This window comes from Scylla paramamosain, chromosome 34, assembly GCF_035594125.1.
Source record: "Scylla paramamosain isolate STU-SP2022 chromosome 34, ASM3559412v1, whole genome shotgun sequence".
In the NCBI taxonomy this organism is placed as follows: domain Eukaryota; kingdom Metazoa; phylum Arthropoda; class Malacostraca; order Decapoda; family Portunidae; genus Scylla; species Scylla paramamosain.
The window spans coordinates 2,727,501-2,732,500 of record NC_087184.1 but is presented as its reverse complement, the minus strand read 5'-3'; the positions used below and the strand labels follow the sequence as shown (position 1 = coordinate 2,732,500).

At 45.1% G+C, this 5,000-nt stretch overlaps 1 long non-coding RNA gene across 6 annotated transcripts in view; it reads left to right on the top strand.

Moving 5' to 3' along the window:
* The window catches only part of LOC135090035 (uncharacterized), a 135,790-nt gene that overhangs the window by 64,449 nt on the left and 66,341 nt on the right, over positions 1-5,000 (top strand). Inside the window, exons 1-2 of one of the 6 annotated variants that reach the window (XR_010261740.1) lie at positions 2,103-2,219; positions 3,673-3,930. This is a non-coding gene — a long non-coding RNA (uncharacterized LOC135090035). The other 5 variants (XR_010261739.1, XR_010261737.1, XR_010261735.1 and 2 more) reach the window with 5 other exon arrangements.

Below are 5,000 nucleotides of genomic sequence, written 5' to 3'. Positions count from 1 at the left end.
TTCCTCTTCTCCCTTCCTTCTTGTCTCTTTCTGTCTTTTACGTTTTGTTACTATATATTTTTTCATGTATGTTTTTTCCCATCTCATTTCTTCTTTCCTTCCTTTCTTTCTACTTTTCTTCCTTTCTTCCATTTTTTTTCCTTCCATCCTTCAATGTGTTTGGTTTGTGCTGTTAGTGATAATATTTCTGCCCATTTCCCTTAGCTCCCCCCTCTCTCTCTCTCTCTCTCTCTCTCTCTCTCTCTCTCTCTCTCTCTCTCTCTCTCTCTCTCTCTCTCTCTCTCTCTCTCGCACCCACCTAATTTGTTTCTCGTTCTCATCGATAGATCTGCCAACCTTTCCTTCCCTCTCTCCTCCTCCCCCTCCTCCTCCCTCTCCCTACCCCCTCCCCCAGATGTTCACTCCGGCCAGGTGCACTCATTAACGCCCGCCGGAGAGCAAAGAACAGGTAAATGAGCGCGGCCGCCACTCACCTGCCCGGGAGTGACACTTGTATTAATGGCGATCATCTCTGTGAGTGAGAGAGAGAGAGAGAGAGAGAGAGAGAGAGAGAGAGAGAGAGAGAGAGAGAGAGAGAGAGAGAGGGGGGTTGAATCAGATGCATGGTCGTGGGGTTATAAACATTCTTCTTCTTCTTCTTTTTTTTTTCTGTTTGTCATTGTAGTAGTAGTAGTAGTAGTAATAGTAGTAGTAGTAGTAGTAGTAGTAGTAGTTGTTGTTGTTGTTGTTGCTGTTGCTGTTGTGTTTTTTTCTTTTTTCTTTCCTTTTTCATCATCATCATCATCATCATCATCATCATCATCTTCTTCTTCTTCTTCTTCTTCTTCTTCTTCTTCTTCTTCTTCTTCTTCTTCTTCTTCTTCTTCTTCTTCTTCTTTCTGATAGTGATCTGTTGCTTGTTCTCTCTCTGTTCCTTAGTTTTTTTCTTTCTCTTCATTCTCTTCTCTATATTCTTCTAAGTAATAATCTTCATTCTCACTTTCTTCGTGTCTTTCTTTATTATTTTCCTCCTCATTCTTCTCTTCGTTCTCTCTTATCTTCGTTTTTTCATCTCTTCATTCTTTTCTTTCCCACACGAACTATTTCTCTTCCTTTTTCTCCGCTTGTCATTCATCTTAATTCCTCTCTTTGTTACGTTCCTCTTTCCGTCACTTCGTCTTAGTCCTCTCCTGAGTGTTCTTTCCCATTACTTTCGTCATGTTCTTCACTACCTTTTGCAATCCTCTTCCATGTGTTCTTTCTCCCTTTCCTCCTCCTCCTCCTCCTCCTCCTCCTCCTCCTCCCCTGGGCACTGAATAAGGGGCGCCTCTTCACCCTTTGATCACCCTTTTCTTTGTTGACATTATGCCCGTAGCCTCGGATGTGAACACTGGTCGATGGATCAAGGGCGCCTGTGTCTACTGCCAGAGAGAGAGAGAGAGAGAGAGAGAGAGAGAGAGAGAGAGAGAGAGAGAGAGAGAGAGGGAGGGAGGGGGATACACTCACTACTCGTTCAAGTCTCTATTCTGTCTGTCTGTTTGTTGATGTGTTTTGCCGTCTTTCTGTTTGTCTGTTTATTTATTCATCTATCATTCTATCTATCTATCTATCTATCTATCTATCTATCTATCTATTTATCTATCTATCTAGTATCTATGTGTCAGTCTACGTGTCTATCTGTTTGTCTGCTTGTACATCTCTCTCTCTCTCTCTCTCTCTCTCTCTCTCTCTCTCTCTCTCTCTCTCTCTCTCTCTCTCTCTCTCTTAACATGCGTCGGCCATGTACACACGTGATTCGTACACGGGAACGTTAAGTATACATGGAGCGTAATGGTGTTGTTTCACATACATAACAACACACACACACACACACACACACACACACACGGACAGAGGGTCGATATATATACATTTTATACATTAATTAAAAACAGAACGAAACATAACCAAAACAAATTAAACGGAGGCTGGCTGGCTGGCTGGGCGGCGGGCTGGCTGGCTGGCTGGGCGGCGGGCTGGCTGGCTGGCTGGGCGGCGGGCTGGCTGGCTGGCTGGGTGGCTGGGCGGCTGGCGGGTGGCTGGCTGGCGGGCGGGCTGGCTGGCTGGCTGGGCGGCTGGCGGGTGGCTGGCTGGGCGGCTGGCGGGCTGGCTGGCTGGGCGGGCGGCATAATTATTAACACGTTCCTCTTCAGCGTGGGTGTGTTTGTGCATCCCACCGCCAGAGGTCTCTTGGAATAAGTGTAAGGAAAAGGTCCAATGCTTCCCGTCTTGTTAATTTTCTTCCCTTCCTCTCTCTCTCTCTCTCTCTCTCTCTCTCTCTCTCTCTCTCTCTCTCTCTCTCTGATTGGCATTTCACGTCTGACTTTGTAATGAAGGTGTGTGTGTATGTGTGTGTGTGTGTGTGTGTGTGTGTTTTGAGGCCGCAGCGAAGTGAGGCAGGAATTGGCATGCATTTTGGTGCCGCTCTTAAAAGACTGGGGTGGTGGTAGTGGTGACACTGGTGATGGTGGTGATGAGGGAAAGGGTACGTGTAGACTGGTGGTGCTGGTGGTAGTAGTAGTAGTAGTAGTAGTAGTAGTAGTAGTAGTAGTTCTTGTTGTTCTTTAGGGTAGACGTGATGGTGTGAGTGTAGTGATGATAGTGAAGTAATGAAGGAGGGAGGAGTATATTGGTAGTAGTAGTAGTAGTAGTAGTAGTAGTAGTGGGATAAGGTAGAAGTGATGTTCGTATGGTGGTGGTGGTGGTGGTGAGTGGTGTGGTGATGAAAATACGACACGGGGCAGGCGGTGATGTTACTGGGTGGCGATGGAGGGTGAGGAACAGTGACAAAGGTGGTGGTGAGTGATGTTAGAGGGGAAATATAGGTACTGGTGGTTATTGGGGCTAGAAACTAAGATGGTGGTGATGGTGATGTTAGTTGTGAGAGGAATAGGAAATGGAAGTCGTGGTGGAGTGGTGGTGTTGATGGTGATGGGCGGTCGCTGTCAGTAATTAGATCGAAACACACACACACACACACACACACACACACACACACACACACACACACACTGACGGGACCAATGATTAATATATTTCAACAGTGAACCTTCATGTCAACTTTTAGTGAAGTGGTGCACCTCCATGTCTGTTTGTCTGTCTGTCTGTCACTTACCTGCGCCTCCTTCCACGTCACAACCTTCATTACTGCCAACTACTGTTTCAAATGCGTGAATGAGAATTTTATGAGTTTTTTTCTTTCTCCTTTTTTCTTTTTTGTTTTTTTTTGTTTGTTTTAGGTTTGAGCAGGTTTCTGATTAAAAATAGTGTGATGTTATGGTTTTGGTTCTTTATCAATATTATTCTCATTTTTTATTTCAATGGGTAGCTTAAAAAATTACTTAGTTTGCGTATTAATCCTGTCCCTTATTGATGGTTAGGTAGTTTCCTCTTAAGCATTCAGTAAGTGTTGTTTTGGCTCCGTTCTTTTATCACTCTATTCATATTTTCTTCAATAGGTAACTGAGAGAATAAGTGAAGGTTTGTTTAGATGGATTCCTTTCACCAACATGTTCCCTGTAGAACAGAGAATGTGAGTATTGATTCGGAGCTTCATGTCTTTCCTTTGATCCCTTTTACCAACATGTTCCCTTAAGTATAGAGAATGTGAGTTTTGATTCGGAGCTTCATGTCATCTTCCCTTCCCTCCAGCAGGCCAGGCAGTATCTCAGTGTTGCCTCCACTGTGCTGGTGACGAGCGGAGCAGGGGCAGGGGGCAGCGTGACGGCTTACACGGGACAGCTAGGCAAGTAAGCTAGTGGGGGCATGGCCATGAAGGGACGGGTTACCATGAACTGAATCCTGCACTGTGTCCTGTGTGACCCTGTGTGAGGCTGCCTGCACCACCCACCAACATCGCTTCCTTCACTACCACCACAAGCACGCCTGCCACCATCACCTCACCAGCATCAGGTACAGTTCCATCCCATTACTTTTTTCCCTCTTTTATGCGTGAGATATTTAGTAGAGGGTGGTCTGTTTATGCTCAATGTAGAGGAGAGGGTTGGTTGTGTCACTGAAGAGGGAATAGTTGTCCGGGAGGCTGTGTTGAGTGGACTGATGAAGGAATTGAGTTTGAGGTAATGAACAACACAACATTTGTCCTGCAGCGTTCATAGAGAGAGAGAGAGAGAGAGAGAGAGAGAGAGAGAGAGAGAGAGAGAGAGAGAGAGAGAGAGAGAGGTTAGACATTGTGGCCTCTGAGCGTGAAGCGTTAATTAAGGTGACGCTTCCGCCTGCTTGTTATTTATATTATTGTTGTTGTGGGTTTGTGAATCGATAAATACAAATGTTCAATAGATATGTAGGTGATGATGGGCCAATTTCACAGTCTCCTACTTCTTCAGGAGCTTACCAACATGGGAAGCGTTTAGGTTGGATAGCTTACAAAAGACTGTGGATTAGCCCTATTTCCTTACCTGTTTTTATTTTGGTACGCTCCCGAACTAAAAGCAGCGACCGAAGTTGACTGTAGAACCTGATCACGGCTGAAGTGCGAAAAAGAGCGACTTTGAAACTAGGCCGGTAAAGATGATTGGTGACAGACGGTGTAAGTGGTCAGGCGCTGTTTTGTGTAGGTCAACTGGTCTGAGGGAAGTTTCAAGACACTTACCTCTATTTTTTGACGATCATTTCTGACTGTTTGGTTCCTTTTTCTCTTATAATTTTGTTGCCCCTGGCCGGTGTCCCTCCTACGTAAAAAAAACTATTTGCAGTAACTGGCAGAGAATATCAGAGTTTACCAGTGAGAGAAATGAACAGTGCATATACTGGTTTACTCGCGCGCAAGTGAGGTGGACGGGGTAGTAATGAGAAGTAGAAAAAAAAAAATCGTCCTGCGTGATTGTATTGTGTTTAGAGTCGTTGTGTGTGACATGAACTTTGTTGTGGTGCTGGTAACTGTGGGAGGTGACGTTTGGTGTGACTGCAAGGAGTACTGTGTGATCTGCTTACGTTTTTTGGTGTGACTGCAAGGAGTACTG